The 17,555-nt window shown below is 43.8% G+C and overlaps 1 protein-coding gene across 4 annotated transcripts in view; it reads right to left on the minus strand.

Annotated features, from left to right (window-relative positions):
- LOC311442499 (uncharacterized protein) overlaps positions 1-17,555 on the minus strand; it is a 172,191-nt gene that overhangs the window by 29,156 nt on the left and 125,480 nt on the right. The window lies entirely within an intron of this gene.

The following is a 17,555-nucleotide window of genomic DNA, read 5'->3' on the forward strand; positions in this document are numbered from 1 at the left end:
GAAAAACAGGCCAGGGGCAGACAAAGATGCATCTCCAAGCCTGCTGTAATGTAAGGTTGAAAATAACGGCTTGTCCTGAGGCAGCACCACAGATTTATTCCTAAATTTATCATACTAGCACAGAAGAAGATATTTGCTGAAAAATGGTCCTATTTTAGCTGTTTTCTGTTCAGAAATAGGCCATGCATATTGAAAAATGGTCTTAATTTTTCTGCATTTAAACCAAAAAGAACAGAAGGTCTAACCCTAGGAGAGCCAAGGTGCTGTAAACCAGCCCTCTGTGCTCTTCAATAGCGTGACCACCTTGAATTTGAAACAGTGCTGCGATTTGTTGGCAATATTTCACACTCCTCTAATTTTCGTATGTGTAAAATTAGCACTCAGGGTCACCTCTCCTTCTTGACTGGGGTTCAGGGAGTCGCTCTGAATCCCTCACTGCGTCTGGAGCCTTTCCAGAAGCTCAGCACAGTACCTGCAGAGCAATTTGTCTTTGCAAAAATATTTTGCCATTTAAAGCCACTAAGTGGCAGGGAAAAGCAAGTCCTGAAAATATACGTTGTGCTTAGGGCACATTCAAAACTGTATGTGCTTAGGACTTTAAATGCAGTGCAGTAACCCCTCCTATGGAAAGCACTTCCCAGGCTGCTGCTAAGAGTACCCTTTCCACCGAGCAGAAACAGGAGAAATCAAAGGACGTTAATCAAGGTATCGGATATAAGAGAGATCTATCAACAAATAGAAATAGGACCAGTCTGCCGGCATGGTGCCAGGCATCTGGCCAGAACTTTGTGCAAATAAAGGCACAATGAGTTACAGCAAAAGCTCAGCAAAGGCTCCCCACACAGTGACAAGACAACAATCAACTGCAGTGCTTCAGCTCATGCCTGCAGATGTCTGTTGTGTTCATCTACTCCTTCCTTGGCATTCAGGTTTGCAGTTTTGACCATCTTCTGACATGGGTTACCTCATCCTTGCAGCCAGACCAAAATCTGAAGTCATTAAAATAAAATTCCAATTGCTGACATCACTTATGTGCAACTTCTCCAATTTTTCTGGATACCATGACATCAATAAACTGTAGTTTCTTCCCTCCTACCCTCCCCCATTTTTTTTTTTTTTTATTTTTTTTTTTTAGTTAGAGCTGCAGTTTAGCTGATTCTAAAAGACTGGGCTGGGAGGGTTGCACATGATGCACATGGGGAAGGTTTTGATGGGTGTTGATCAACCCCCCCAGAAAAAGTATTCTCAGGGGAGGGAGGGTGTTTGTGTGTGGAAACAACACAAGCTGGAAGGATTAGAGGTAGCAGTTCAACAGGACATGTCTGTTGCTGCTCCCAGCAGCATCCGAGCATTCTGTAAGAAACTAGAGGTCACTTCTCATGGGACTTTTTCCCATTTTCTGCAAACATCCTGACAAAATCCTACAGCTTAGCGTCCCCAGCAGCTCCCACCACCTGCTCCTCCTAGCCTCCAGCCCTGGGTTTGTCCAAGCTCTCACAGATACTGTGCAGATGAGAGCAGCCTACAAGAATCCTGGGGAGGAAGCACATGTCTTTCTGTATATCTAAATGAAAAATGCCCCGGATCCAGTTTCCTCTTCTTAAGACCGTACCAAGTACTCAGAAATGCGTGTGCTTTTTTCTCCCGAGGAGCTGCAATGAACCACCTTAAAGCCCTGTGACAGGTTTGACAACAGCTGCAGCAAGATTAATGTTTTAACTGCATTAGTATCATTATTGGTACTAAGTAGTTTTTCATATATTTGCTCTTCCACAGTGGTACTACAGGATATTTTACCCACTGGGAATGCTATACTTTAAACAGCAAAAGGATGTGATTCTCTTCATTCCTATACCTTTTTTTTTTTTTTTTTCACTCATGATTCCCAATTAATTTATTGTGATTGCTTGTGATTTAAAATAATGCAAACAAAGCAAAACAGAAATTAAACCCCGGACCTGAAGAGTAAGAATGTTAAATTTCAGCAATGGGGAGTGCAGATAACAAGGAATACACAGCTCCAAAAGACACTCCAGCATGCTCTAAACTTCTCCTGCTCCAAGAAGTTTTAGGGGATGATAGCTGACGAGTAAACACTATAAAACCAGTTGAGAAATGTAGACAGGAGAAGGTAAATACTATAAAGTGAAGCTTGCATAGTTAAGAGAAATGGAAAGAATTGGAGATGGAGAGATGTGGCTGCCAATGTGAAACCTGTACTTGCCCTGCGCTTTCCTGGAGCTGCAGCAATAGTTGAAAATGGAGAAAGGGAAATGAATTGTGGTCCTAGTGGGACATGGCTGGAAACAAGCAGGATTCACCTTGTCCTGAGGAACAAGCAAATAACCAAAATGAAGTCAGTAATTAATCAACTTGTATCTTTAGCATGGGCTCAAATGCTATTTTTAGCATTTGCAGGTTTTGTTTCATTGAATCTTTGTTTAATAATTTCTCTAAGAGAAAGAAAGAAAAGCTCTATCTGGAAAGCTATGTTGAAATGTTCTTATTATTCGTTAGCTTTTGCCAGCTGAGCTAAGATGATGAGATAGAGCTTTTCTTGATGATGCTTTGCTACAAAAAGAATAACAGAGGGACTGAAACTTGTCAGTAGATGCTCATGACAATGGCTTTGTCCTCAAACTGTCTAAAGATATTTAGCTCCCAGGGGCATTCACCATCTAAACTTTTGGGGGGAGAGAAAGGGAAATAGGAGAAGGGAATCTTTCAGGAATTTGGCCACAGCTGCTGCTCCAAATTTACTGCCTCACATCTGAAAAAGTCCATGTAAGGCAAGGCAGAACAATTGCTCCTTAAAAAATATTCACCGGGAGTATCTTGCAGGGCAGCTGTTGGATTGGACACATTTATAACCACATCTCCACAGTCCAAACACAATGCGATTGCAGCTTCTGCATCATCAGCCCAGTGTCTAACATGATGAATGCAAATTGTCTGAAGGAGTTTTGCTATAGATGCATTTTCTATCATTCTCATTAAAATTGGGTTAGCAGTGCAAAGGTCGACAAGCTGGAATGTTATGGTGCTAGCTTCTGGTTGTAACCCATTTGGGGCATATTTGGGTTTGTGTCATGAAAAACATGCCCCATTTGGAGCATATTTGGGTTTGTGTTCTGATAGTTGACAACTACTCAGTAAAATTAATTAGGCCTTTTAGTATTGGTTTGTTGTCAGCTGAAGACATCAAGGTAGCTCTAGTGAGAATTATTCTTGATTTCAGAAAACTGTTGTTCCTTAAAAAAATTAAGAGACTTCAGGTTGTTGAAAGTTAACCTCAAACAAAAACTTTAAAGCCTGGGTTTGGAATGTGAAGTGGGAAAACAGTGAGATATTACTTAAACATCAGGTGAAAGGCTTGCAAATGTATGAAAATGGTGCTTTGCTTTGCTGATAAGTGCCAAACCATTGCAGTGATGGGACCAGGCCTTGTGCTGGATAAGGGAGGCCCCCAGATCTGTAAGCATCATTACAGAGCAGCAGAGGTTCACAAGAACATGAGGAGTTAAATCTTCCTTTCTGATGACAGGACTGTTTTTTTCTCCTGCTCTGGGAAATAACCTGGTTTAGACTCCTTGGAACAGCTGTTTTCTACCATCCTTGTCATCTGTTTTTCAAATTACCTAGATATTAAGTGATTATTTCTGATGATTTCAGCCTGAGAACATCTGGAATCCTTGAAAACTCCCATCACTTCAGGTTTCCTTTCTACCTCCTTTATATCCTGTCTTCCTCTCGTTGGTCTCAAAATGAATTTTTCCTCAAAAATTCTGATGTTCTTGGACTTAGGATATCTGGCAGCTTCTCAGTTCAGAGGGCACAAGGAGGAAAGGGTATAGATTACTCTTCCAAAAGCCAGAATACTTTCAAAATCCTATTCTTCTAGTAATAATCCCAAGGGAAAGGACCATCTAAATTACTCATACAATGGCTGCTGTTGTAAGATAATTTCTTAGGGAACACAAACCCCGTGTAAACACCGATCAGCCTCTTCTGAAATGAGGGAATTGCTCTCCTCCTCAGATCTCCTTCACAGTGGTCAAACTCCAGAACCTTGCTTCACAAGGCTATTTTCACTACTGCTGAAGGTGAGGTGTATTCTGAAGGTGAATCGGTGTCTAAGCAACATGTAGGCCATAGGCCTGAAGAGCTCAGTGATGGAACATTAACCGATAAATGTGTGACCTGAAAGATAACATCAAACAGCAGGATGGGGAGCATGAGTGTGGCTATAAGAGTTGGAGAGAATGACTGAATACATTAAAGAAATGAAACGTGATGTCCCAGTTCACAGTATGATGCACTTTGCTGATCTAGGACAATGTGGAATCTCAAGGCTTTAAGTACAGTAAATGTATTTTGCTGGTTTTGTAATAAGATATTGCATATTCTTTAAATTGCCACCTGCTGCCTGCGTTATGCAATATGCATCCTAATTCAGGTATCCCTCACTATAATTGCACTTGGTTTATCTCTCTCCAAATCATCAAACACGCCTCTGCTCCTCTTGCACCAATCTAAACTGATTCATCGGGGGTTAGCGCTGCGTTCTCATCTGCAGCGTGGCAATAAAACAGCACTTGTGATTTCTCATTTGGTTTTCCTATACAGATTACTCAATGGAGTACAGCAGGGACTCAAAATGAGTTTTATTTGTCTGCCTTCGGGTCATCTGTGGTGATTGCTTACTCTGTAAAGGTTACATCTGTCAGCACCATGCTGCTTTGATGTACAAAGGCTGTCACTGAGAACAGCACCAGTGGGCAGCACATAGATGTCCACTGCCTCTCCTGGCGTCACAACATCACATCCTCATGATACCACTAAGGTTGAAATAGACCTTATGTTGCAAGTCTATCTCCCTGTGAATAAACAGTGATGGATTTTGTGACCCGGGTTGTCACCCGCAATGTGAAGGAGCAGAGGGATGTGTGGTCCCTGCCTGATCATGTCCCACAACAGCTTCAGTGTTACAGGGTTGGGTCCAACCCATACGCGTGTGGGTGACAAATTGTGGGTTTGCTGAGAAATATGCTGTTTTTCAAAATGTCTGAGCATGAGTGAGAGGGGACGACATGGGAGAAGTGCAAGGCCCTGTCTCACCATGCTGTGGCCAAGGAAGCTGACCCTACCTGGAGTCATCACTAGCAGATAATAGAGACAAAAAGCTGCAATGGTTTTGGGGATCTGAGATGAGATCTCTATGTATCTATGTACTAACTTGCTTGAAATGAGATTTAGCACCTGTAGCACATTGTTGCACCATAGTTTGCCAAACTCCTTAATGAAAATACCCCTGGTTAGCAGTCTGAGGATGACCTTTTACCTGGGATCACTGTGGCCTATTGGCTCGTAATCAACTAAAATGAAATAGCAGCAGAGTTCAGAAAGAAACATAGACTGGAGAAGGACTTTTAGAGGCGGTTCATCTACCTGATTGATCTAGATTGCACTAGATTGCTGAGCGTGGGAAATAAATCTGGGACTGAAGTTGTGCTGCTTTCGAAAACTACCTAACACCAATGCTGCTGAATTGGTACCACTGAGGTCATTGAATGATGGGTTGAATTTTTGTCCCACCTGGATTTTGAACACTCAGCAGCTCCCAGGCACCACCGCCCTTCCTCACAAGTACATCCATCATGACTGGCACTGACTGATTAGCCAAGGAGTGACTGGACATGAACTAATGAGCAGCATTCAGCTAAGGCAGGCACATGCTAAAAGGGCAGCATAATGAGAGCTTTCATACTACAGGATGCATCTGTGCAGGAGACTTTGTCCGGACACAGCTTTGCAAACTCACAAACGTCTAATCTCTTTGGTATGCACAGCATTGTACAGAAACTAAAGGAGTGCAGGTAATATCCTTGCTCTGCTGTGTGTTTCTCCCCATGGCCCAGCAAGCCAAAACTACTGCAGCAGCCAAATTAATACAGAGGTGTCCAACCCCCTCACACCTATGAAGGGGAAGAACAAGGGTATACAGTGAATGGTAGGAAAATATCTAGGCAGAATCTTTTCCCAAACGCAGTCTAAGATGAAGAGACAAGTACACGGAGACAGCCTCCAGGCTCACGGGGGAAACAAGACCTACAGGACACCCACCAGCCTCTTGAGACCAAGACCAGACCTCCAGCATGCCTGTGTGTGTCTGGAAGGGCAGGTCCTTCCTGCAGCCTAGGGCAGCTGATACCTGATGAGCCCAACACTGTTTCCCTGCAGCTATGCCCCAGGACCCAGCTCCAGTCACTGTTCTCAGACTTGTTCCAGCCTTGCCTCTTTCCTCCTTCTCTGTTGTCTTCTTTCCTCTCTTCCAGGTCTTTGGACCAGGATCTTTGGATCCAGTCTTCTGCCACTGCTTCTTGTTTAGACCTTCATGTCTGAAAAAGCCTTAGTTTCTTCTGTTCCTGGATTCAATACCTTCTCCCCATCTCAAGTCTATATCCCAAGCTGGCTGTATTAGCATATCATCTGTTTCCCCTATACGAGGTTCCCAAACCCAGAATTTTCCACCAGCATTAACTTGCATACTCCTTAGAAGCTTCCGCACCGTTCTCCATATGCCTACCTTCATGGTTCAACAGTCTCCACATGCTATGGTAGAAATCTCCCTGTTAAAAAAATTCACTAAACTAGAGACATCCAGAAACCTCAGTAGTGGTCAGCTTTATCTGTGAAAGGCAAAATTTGCCGTCTTCACAAGACACTCTCCAGAATATTTTAACACCCTGGAGTCTGCAGCAACTGTTTCCCATTTGCAGCATCTTCTTTTCCATATGACACGTGTGACCAAAACCCTGATGTAAATAGTGTGGAATTGCATATCTTCGTGCGTACACACTGTCACATTCTCTTTTGAAGATAACTGACAGCATACTGGATGCAAAGAACAGCTGGAAGTGGGGAAGCAAGAGTGAGATCAGATGAAACTGTGAATAAATACCAAAGGAATTGGGTAGTGTGGGTATTAGCTGAGAGTTTCCTAGAAAACAACACTAAAATTACAGCCACTGTGCTTTAAAAATTATTCACTTGCCCATCTAGACTCAATTATCATTTGGTAAATAACTGCTTGGGCAAACAAGGATATAGTGAAGGCAGGTTTGAGAGTTATTTTTGTCTTGGAAAGGTGCATTTCACACCCATCAAATACTTAATTAATTCTCTCCTGCCCTTAGGAATCCACCACAGGGTTTCTCTTCCCAGAGTTTCAGCCTGGGAGAGGCAGCCCCACGGAGTGGGTTGCAGCCCAGATCTTCCGCAGTGCAACATCTGGCAGCAGAATGGTAATTGATGTTGTATAAAAAATAGATCATCTGTATGCTATTTTCCACCCTCCTCAGGAGGGAACCTTTTAATTGGCTGATAACATCCCCCCCCCCCTTTAGTCTGTCCTCTGAGAGATTATATAAATCAGGCATCTAAAAGGTCAAGGCATTCCCAAAGGAGGTTCCATAAAGAACAGAAAGTTTATGCCGCAGCCATCCTACCACCTCCCCCCAAGACATGCAGAGAAAACAGAGTCCCAAATCCACCCCTTGCTACGCTGTGAAGTCCTCATTGAAAAAAACTCCCACTAATGAGCAGTTGCTCCTGTCTCACCAGGAAAACCCCATTGAGTGGCACCAGCCAGCCACCAGTTTCCGCTGTGGGTTTGCAGAGGAGGAGAGCATGGTGACCTCTCCTGTTCCTGCAGCTAGAGCTGGTGGGGTCTGTGCACAGTGGGTTTGGAGGGAGACTGTTTGGACACCCCATATGCTGCTAGAGCAGCTGTGGGGTGCCAACCAGCCACCCAAAGGCACATTTGCTTTAGGTGATGGCCAGGCAATAGGAAGGATAAGGTGGATGGAAGAGAGAAAGGGGAGAAGGGAAAAAGCATTTGTAACTGGGATGCTGCAGCATAACCACACCCCCTGCCATGCCACTCCAGCCTCAGGGCAGAAAGCAAGCCAATATCCAGCCCCAGAGACCAGATTATCTCACTAACTCAAATTAGCATGAGGATGGGTTGCAGATTAAAATTTACCAAACTACACAAACTCAAGGCTTGGACAGAATCAGTTTGCAACCGTCTGCACCATCCCGTGTGACTAGATAATAGTGGGTTAATGACAGAACCCAGAAGTCAGATCAATTCACAGTCTTCGGCTTCAAAAGGGAAATCAAACAAGAAAGAAAGAAAGAAAAAGAGCATCTATTTTGCCTTCATTTCCTGCATTGATGAAGTTGCCTCCAATACTTGCAATTACTCTCTTCTTGAGAAAGGAATTAATTAGCATCATAATATAGCTTCAAAGTTCCAAGAAGAATAAAGGGATCTGGCACAATGCGGGATTCCTGGCATGGAAATCAGGCCCTCATCTAAACAGCAGGGGTGATTGTACAGGCATATTAGCGTGAAACAGGGGGATGCACTTCTATTTGTTGCTGGAAGAATTCTGATGAATAAATCAAAAACCCTGTCATGTCTGGAGGCACAAGGAAGGCAGCTAATATTCAAGGAGGATCGGTGAGTGCTGCATGTTAGGGGGCTAGGTCCAGCTCCATGGAAAGCAACGGGAATTTTATCACCAGGTATGGAGGGAACACAGATTAGCCACCGAGCCTGTACTGCAGCTGGGAATATCCCACGTTCTCCTGAGCACTAATTCAGTAGCCTCCATCCAAGAGGGGAATCACTGCAAAGGCCAACATGCATCAAATACATCTTGTTTCTGAGCCACAGAACAAAGCACATTTCAAGTTAGGCAGAGATTGTTCATTTGTATCCTCACACAATTCTAGCTACCAGCACTGCCACTAAAACAGTGGTCTTTATACAGCATTTACTGAGGCGTCTTGATAACATATCTACACTCTGTAGACACACCAAAAAAATGAAAAAGGCATCTCCGTATCAGACAACATAGGCAGGAGAAATGAAAGATGATGTAACAACAGTTGAAGGCACTCCATCACAGATCTGCTGCTTGCAAAATCTGGAAGAGTAATAAAGTGATCGGCAGCAGGAGTCACAATGTGCCACACATCTAAATGCCACCATAGCAGGAGGAGCATGTTGTAAATCATGGCAAAAGATGACTCGGGGATGGTATCTGAAGGACAAATGGCCATTGCTTCATCGGCCACTGACACGCAGGCAAGCTATGGCTATGGTGGGCTGTGTCACCCAGAAAATGATGAGCCAGATAATGTCAAACCTGAAACATAAAGCCTCACAGTCCTGCTTGACGCGAATGCAAAAGTGTAAAATAAAAGCGGGTGTTGGTAACAAAGAATGGTTTTATGTGTTCTCTAAAAACAGTGACTGGCATCTGTCAGTGCCTCTCACGCTCTTCCTTGAAAGCTGCTGCTGACATTAAACACGAGTGTCGATGATTCTTGTCTCGTACTCGATAGCAAGGAGGATGAAAACAAAAGAGGTGACTTGAAATGCAATTACGTTTTGCATTTGAGGGTGAGTGGGCAAGTGCAAGCAGTTCCTGAGCTTCAGACGGAGATGGCTGAACTTGTTATCTTCAATCTGTTTACAGAGGAGTAATTGAAAGTAGCGATGTCTATCAGGCCAAGCGTAACAGTTTGTTCATGCTTTCCTGCCCTTTCAGCACAGATGAAAGGATGGCAGGAGCGATAAAGGACGGGGAACCACAAGGTGTGAAACCTATCTGATCGGTACCAGGGCACGTGGTGGTGGCCACCATGGTGATGCTATTTTTACAGCTCACAAGCTATTTTGGTTTGTGTAACCATTAGAAAGCTGCTTCTGGCCACAGGAGCATGTGCTCAACCAGTGTGGGATTTGGGCTGGATTTTGGATAGGTCAGTGCAGCCCTGTCTTAAAAACAGCTGTGGGAGCACAGCTCCCAAACCCACCTGCCCTGCTTACGTCATCTGCTCCGTTTTGCAGTTTCATACATTGCTTTCTTAGTGCTGTAGCAGAAAATATTAGGCACTTTCAAACAAAAATTGGTAGTGGATGAAACAAGCACTTTTTTCCCCCCTTTTCAGAGAAGGACCTGCCCACTGGACAGACTTCCTCTGCTGCAGATTTCCAGAGTTAGCCCTGGGATGCTTAGTCCTGAAAAAATATGCATTGAAACAGCAAATGTAATAGATACTTGTAAAAACATAGCTTGAAAAAAAATATTTCTGGGATATGATTGTTTTCCCAGGGTCAGAAACTTCCCTCAGGAGATCTCTTGCAACCAGTACAGATACAGTGTAAAGTATAAGGAGTACAGTGGAAGAAAGTGAGCTGCATGTACTACAGGAAGGAAAAAAATATTCCTATTCTTATGGTGTTTCCTTCTGCCCTGTGTGCATAAATTGCTCAGACCAAAACTTATCACTGAGAAGTAATGGGTTAAAAAAATAAATAAATACTTAGTATTCTCCTAGCTTAGCAGTTCTATGCAAGTCAAGGGCAACATTTTGGGTGATGAAATTAGCTTGAAAGTCACGGCAAGGCTGTGTGTTAAGTCAGAGCTGTTGTGTGTACATGGGAACAGTACGGTGCTTGCAGGGCAGCGACAGCAGCAGCCAAGTAGAAAAATGAAATCATGCCTTCTAACCTAATGCAAAGTGCCAGCCGTGTAATAGGGAAGCAGGTGAACATTAAGAAAGAGTTGGCAAGGAGAGGGTAAAATTATTGCTGTAGGTGCAGGCTGTTGAATATCACAGCAGGCATTTGCTCGGTGCTATGATTACTTGGGAACATCACTCAGAAAAGCAAATCTAGAAAGTAGCATGGAATATTGGAAGAAATAAGGGAAATTAGGCAATTCTATACACCCACCATATTTAGAAGATCAAAGTCAGGCATGGGAAACTGCAGACCAGATTGCCACTCACTGCACTATTCAATCCATTGCTAAAAGAGTATTTCTAAAGTTATTTATTACTTGGAAGAAACAAACAACTGGCATGTGAGGAGAAGAGCTCACAGTGGTCCTTGTCCTAAAGAAATAAACCCAACAGTTGATAAGAAAAAATAGACGTATATGAAATTGGGAGTGAGCTCCAAAGATTCCCTGCTCTTTGGGATGATCTTAGTATCAGATTTGATTCTGAGCTGTGCTTGGCAGAAAAAGAAAAAGATTTACAGTAAAAAATGCAACAGAGCAGAAAACACCACCCTCTTCTCAAGCCATGTAAGTAAAGTTTGCTAGAGATTGCTTAACAATTCAGACATTCCCTACATGCACATATGTAAAACAAACCCCACCAGCCATGCTCCCCCTAAATCCCATTTATTCATTTTCATGCTCTTTTGTCCTTGGCGCTCCAGCTGGCACCAGCACAGCCGGGGGATGCAGTGGAGAGAATTCCCTGTGCCTCAGCAGCTCTGGAGCAAGGGCAACAAGAAATCTCAGTAGGAAGCCTGCACAGCAGAGATTTTTTTCAGCCCTTTTAGAAGGCACACTGTGACCAAAGAATTAAGATAAATCTCCAAATGTCCTTTGGAGTGTGTTCTTGCAGCCAGAGCTTGTTGTACACACCGAAGCTGAAGATTTCTACCGTCACAAATAAAAACTTGCACACATACCCTTTTCCCTCCTCTCCTTTCCATGACCAAGAAACAGTTCCAGCTGTTGGGTTGCATTCCCTGCTCAGTTACTGGCACGGATGATTGTGCTGCACTGGACTGCCCCGCGGTTTGGAGAAGTGGAGAATTGAACCCCTGGAGTTTTAACAGATTTAAAATAAAACATCTAAAAAATGCACGGATGAATGTGACTCCTTGTGCCCTAATAAACAAACAATACAAAATGCTGCCAAATCCACTACAGGCTTGAATCTCGGGCTGAAATTTGTGGGCAGTGAGAACTCAAATCCAAGCCCCTTCCTGGCTCCCTCCCAGGCAAGCCCAAGTTTCACACCCTGCGCTTTGCTGCTGCTTATACAGGGCCTGAAGCTAAGAAACATCCTCACAGTAAGTTTGGTTTCCCTCTTGCTCTGACAGCCAGGGAATGGCAGAGCAGAGCACAGAGAGCTGTTTGTCTTTTGCGACCTGTCCTCAGGTCCACAGATCAATCTATGAAATTAAATTCAAGGCGTGAATGGCCCCGCTGCCCAACCTCTCCAGGATCGATTTAGCCCACACTGTCTGTGCCCCTCACAATATTTATGCCAAAGAGCATTTAAAAAAAAAAGAAGAAGAAAAGAAAAAGGAGAGAAAAAAAAAAAAAAAGAAAAAAAAAAAGAAAAGAAAAGCTATTTCTTCTGTTTCTTCAATACGCTCTGACATTCATCAAGGAAGAACTGAAGGCAAGAAGGGGTAGGGGGAAGGCAGGAGGAGAGCAGTCAGTTCCCAGAACGAAAAGCACAGACATGCGTGTCGAACGGTTTTGTCTGGAGCAGTGGGACCAGGTGGTGGGAGGACGCTGCAGTTAGGAAAATCCTCAGCTTTCCTGCCTAGCAGAAGTGCCTGCATAATTGCAATTTCATTGTGCCATGCCGGTCCCCCCGCAAGCTTTGCCAAAGCAAACCTCCTTCAGAGGTTAAATTATTTAGCACGGCAGGAACAAAGAGCAGAAAATCTGGTTCAAAGGTACCTCCTGGAGGATATTTTGATGTAGAAGAGTCAATCAGTAGGGAAATCGGCATAAAGAAAGCCTTTGCCCAAATTTGTGTTGCGGTTTAGATGTTAATCTCGCACGGGAGGGATTACGCGGATAATCTGAGCAGGCAGGTCCCCAGTGGTTGTGGGTCTCTGACCCACAGGAGCTGCTGGAAGCTGCACACAAACTTGGGGTGAGGGTTTGTGTTAACATCCAGAAACCAAAACAGCTGTTCCCAAAATAATGACAGGTTATCAATTTTTACAGGATTTGCTCTAAACTCACACCTCTGATCCAGAATTCACCACAACACCCGACAGACCGGGCACCTACTCTCTCATTGCTCACCTACCCACTCACCACTCATCCACTGGTTTTACTAGGGAGAAGAAATGTCAAAAGCAGCTTTTTTTCCCAGCCCAGGCGTTGAGCAGATTCACTCATTAGCTTGGTGGCACTGTTATCTGTCTTTTCTCTCTTGCCCTCCATTTGCTGTCTGGGATATTACAATTCACTCTGCTCTTTCAGCCACTTCCCCTTTGTTCACCTCGCTTTTGTATTTCCCTTTCTGCAAATACTCCAGCAAATGAGCTCACTGGCAGGAACAAAGGCATTTAAGGCTAATGGTGCTACCCCTGCAGGAAAATGTTTTTCGAATTTATCATTGTGTAGCAAGCTAGTAAATATTTCACAGCCTAATTTTATTTTATTTTATTTGCTGATACAAGTCATCCAAAACATTTCAGAAGTTTGAGAAGATTACTGTGAAATTGTCTCGGTAGAAAAATGGTTAGTGGCAGGGGCAATAACAATGTTTGTCTTTCACAATTAGAGAATGAAATGCTCTTGGCTTCCAACAGCAGTCAATTTTGTATTTACTTCAGTTTTATACATCAGGTCTTTTAAAGCCTCAGAAATTAAACAAACATTAGTTTGGTGTATAATAATCTCCCCCCCCAACTTTTTATTATATGATTTTCATTTTTCTTAAATAATGCAAAAATTATTTCCAGTTGAAAGGAGTTATTCTTCCTATTGTCATAACAGTTATGTGCCATTAATGGTTTATAACAGCTACATGTAGCCAATGAGCTAATAGAAATAAACCATGTGATTGGCAAAGACAACTCTAATTAGAAAGACTTCCAACAAATTGACCACAGATGAAGATAAAGGACAGGATAAGTAAAAGTGCTATATAAATTACTTGCCATGAATTATCTGCCAGCTCAAGCAAACTGACAATAATAGACCCAGGCAGCATATTCTGTCACCTTTCATTTCAGTTCCTGATTTTCCAGTGAAATCAGCAGCAAAAATCCTGCTCTGTTCCCTGCAGGAAGGCATGAGGAATTTAACTTCTGGAGGGACACACTGTGACAGAGACAATTTTTGTTTGTCCATGTGCAATTGCCCTCTCCTTGCCTTGTACCTGCACTCCTGAGTATTTCTGTGTGACCCACAAAGTGGTTGGCTTCAAGTCCTGAGCACAAAGGACAGCAGCAGGTACATTGTCAGGGCTGCAGGTGGGAGAGGTGAGAGCACCATCTCCAGAGAAACTGGCAGGAGAGCAAGGAAAGGGGGATATTTCACCACAGACCTACCTAGCATGCAGCTGGGGCAATTTCTCCAAAATAATCCACTGGCTGGAAACACCTCACCCATCAAACCCAGACTGCGTGGTGTGGATTTTACTTCTGTCTCCCTATGGGCAGCTCCATCCAAGAAGAGAGATGTGCAGGTGGGGAGCTTGTGCCTGGGCTGGGAAGGGGCAGCACCCCATGGGTCCCCATAGATACCCCTGCATTTGGCCTCCCACCACCAGCTACTACCATCTGCTAATGGCATGGGGATTTTGGAAAGTAGTTCATCAATTTCCAATAAAGAACATTAAAAAAAATAAAAATGAAATAAAAAATAATCTTAAAATCATCTGAAGCCAATATTCAGGATGACTGGTATTGATGTGTCCATCCAGGGAAACAAAGGCCTCACAGACTGCTCTCAGCTGAAAGCAAGGCTGATGTGCAGAAAAAGAGAGAAAAAGAGCCTTACAGACAGCTTCCAAGTCTTGGGTTTTCATGATGCCAAGAACATTTTCTGCACTGGACAGGGGTGTGTACAGCATATTAAACAAGGCCTCATAACAGCTATTTGCAGGGATTGTATCAGACGGCATGATAAATCATTTCAAATAAAGGTACGGGATGATATCCAGAGCCTTCAAGCTTCAATCTAATTATGCGTCTGGGAGCTGTGCTGAGCTGCTGGAGGAGCAAGAGCTGTGTACAGATCCAGGGTGCTGTGCCCAGCACCTACATTTGGGGCACATCCAGGCCTGGGGGCAGGATGGAGGTGGGCAGCAGAACTGGTGGTGGTCTCAGTGGAGGAGGAGGACTGGGGTAAGCACGCTACCTACCATTGAATCAGCTTACAGGGGAACAAAAATCACCTTGTAATAAGGTTACAGCACCAGGAAGCTTGTATTTCTTCTGGTGACACATCAAGGCCCATGACATCATGCCTTGGTGTCATGGCCCCGCATCATTTCACCGTGAGGTAATGGGGTCAGCCCCAGAGTAAGGGCCCTCTCAATCACGCGGCGGGTGTCAGGGGCTGTTTCTGATGGGATGACAGCCACCACAAGAAGGTGCCATTCACAGCCTCCAGGATCCGGCTGTCATGTAGCTGCAGATCTCAGGGAAGGGGGGGATAAAAAAAAATATCAACATCCAGGTGTTTGTAGTTTGTCCTTGCTTGGAGGCAACCAGATGCTTTAGCATTTCAGAAGGAGAAGAGGAGGGGGGGAGGGGAATAGAAAGAAATACCCTCTGGTTTCCACAAGGAGACAGACAGAAACTAGAGAGTCCATTAGATGTTAATAAATTATCCTGCAATATGCCGGGCAGGCGAGGCCAGCTCCTTACTCCACAGTTGGCAGCTCCAGGTAGAGATGCTGGTTTATGCACATCTGGCACACAAACTGCAATGTTCTGCAATAATATGCCAGACTACCTGGTGCTCTCCCCGGCTGCACCAAATGTTCCCTAAAGGTCCACCACCAACAGCACTATGATTTAAGACCAGGATGAATATGTGACCTTCAAGACTAGTTAAAGCACCAAAATAATTTGCCTGAGGAGGCTACGGAACCAACATCACCGGCAATTGTTAACAGCAGCTTTGACATCTTTCTTGCAACCAGAGAGATGGAGAAATTAACCTTGCAAAGTCCTTTCCAAGGTGGATTTTAATGTTTTGTTGTTCAGGGAAGCAGCATTGACAGCTCTGGGCCCTGCTCTGCATGTTTGCTACTACCTGACCAGGAAAAAAATGGAAGAAAGTGAAACATCAGAATGCCCTTTACCCTTGGTTTATTTCTCAGAACCTTGGTCTATTAAAAGGCCTTAAAGTCCCATTTTTAGAGATAGCTGTTACTCATGATCAGAACATCTCCCCAGGCTTCTAAGCCAGAAGACAAAGTGCAAGCCAACCCATGCGTTATTTTTTAGCCATCTCAGAACTTTTAAGTCAATCTCCTGAGCTTCACAGGGTGGATGTTTGAGGTTTGCAAGCCTTGCAGAAATTAAATTGTGCTGACTCAGAGCCTGATTGTTGAGGCACAAAATAAGTCCCAGAAGGGTGCTGAGCATCCTCACCCCTGGTCTACCTCACTCAGTTCTGGGGCATGCTTTGTGCCTAGATGTGCCCAGAGCCTCACAGGATTGTGTTAGCAGTGCACAGGTTACACCATTTACCCAAATGAAGATAATGACATGACAAGCAAAATCAATTTTCATATGGTCTCTAAGCTGAGATTTGTTTCCAGAGGTTAAAGACACAGGGTAATACCCTTCAATGAAGCTAAACAATTTATAGCAGCTGAAGATCTATCCTTCAGAGCTTAACTTCTAAGAGCAGGGAGAAATTAATTTCTGATTCCACTGCATGTTCAGCCAGGCTTAAAGTAAATGGGGATTATTATTCTTTTCAGGTGAAAGCAGATTATAACAATAAATATACAATGTAGGTTTAAAAGAAAGACTCCAGGGAGACAGCTGGATTCAGAAAGAAATTAGTCAGAAAGCAACTTCTGAGAGCATTGAATATTCTTTGCCATTTCCCAATCGATCCTTAACTCAGAAAGCAAGAAAACAGCCGACACATCTAATAGCTGCTTTTGGTAGCACAGTCTGCCCAGCAGCATGATTTGTTAGGCCTGCTTGAGTTCCTGGCAGCCACTGCAGATGAATCAGTGGTTTCTTTTTTAACATCTTCTGTGATAATAGCAGGGAGGAAAAGTGCCACTTTCCTGAAATTCAGCTTTTCAGGATTATGTTCTCTTTGGTAAAACAAACATTAAGATTCAAGATCTGAGAAGGCTCTAATGTAGAGAGCATGTCCTAAAAATACCCGCACAGCAGATCAATTTTCCACCTTGCCAACAATTTTTTTTTCCCCATTACTATTTTCAGCTGAGATCAGTGCCACGTTCTCAAGCACTTGACCAGACAAATAATGCGAAGGTCCCTGCAGTTATAAGTCCCAGGTCTCCTTTCTCAAAGCACGTGCAGCACAGCTGCATAGGCTGACCCCAGGGATGGAGAGGACCTGGATCACACTGGGAAGTGCACCCCTTCAGCTCCATTGGGCTATTTCCAGCCCAAGCCCTGATTTCTCCCTCACCTAAAATGGGGGGGCTTTGCTATTCAGAAGTGCTATCACTCCATGAAAATAAGTAAATAAATAAAAGACTTTGCATGACATTGCTGATCATAGACAGTCCTTATATCAACCAGCCTTCCTGGCACAATGCTCTTGTTAATTAAAAACTGCACAGTTTGGTCCATTAAGGCAAATCACAGGGTAGCACCCGAAATCTTGGCCTGGGCCCACTCCTAGTGAACACTCCCATCCATCTCTTGGGCAGGGGCTCAGATCAATCTGAACAATCAGTCCTCAATGGTTCCTCAATGC

This window comes from Aythya ferina, assembly GCF_964211825.1.
Source record: "Aythya ferina genome assembly, chromosome: 11".
Lineage (NCBI taxonomy): Eukaryota > Metazoa > Chordata > Aves > Anseriformes > Anatidae > Aythya > Aythya ferina.